Here is a 529-nt window from a genome sequence, read left to right as displayed (position 1 = left end):
GCATGTATGTATGTAAATATGTATCTGGATGGGCTTTGTAAGGCAATTTCCTCGTATGCATATACTACATATGCACTGCTAAACACATACATGCACGAATCCATATATAATCACATACATGCATATACGCAAGCAGTCATACACACACACACACACACACACACATATATATGCACACGTAGGCAAAATGCTGAGGATTTCTAAAATAAACACATAAAATATCAAGTTAATTTTAAAATGTTTTACACAGCAATAAGGATGAGATTGTATTAACCTAAATAACACCAATTACAATTTAATGAACCCTGTTAGTATAATAATAATAATAATGATAATAATAATAACAATAATAATAATAATAATAATGATACTTCTTCTTCTTCTTCGTCTTCTTCTTTTTCTTCTTCTTCTTCTTCTTCTTCTTCTTCTTCTTCTTCTTCTTCTTCTTCTTCTTCTTCTTCTTCTTCTTCTTCTTCTTCTTCTTCTTCTTCTTCTTCTTCTTATTATTATTATTATTATTACAGACAAG

Source organism: Octopus bimaculoides, chromosome 7 (genome assembly GCF_001194135.2).
Source record: "Octopus bimaculoides isolate UCB-OBI-ISO-001 chromosome 7, ASM119413v2, whole genome shotgun sequence".
NCBI classification, from domain to species: Eukaryota; Metazoa; Mollusca; class Cephalopoda; order Octopoda; family Octopodidae; genus Octopus; species Octopus bimaculoides.
Note: the sequence above shows the minus strand (reverse complement) of the source record.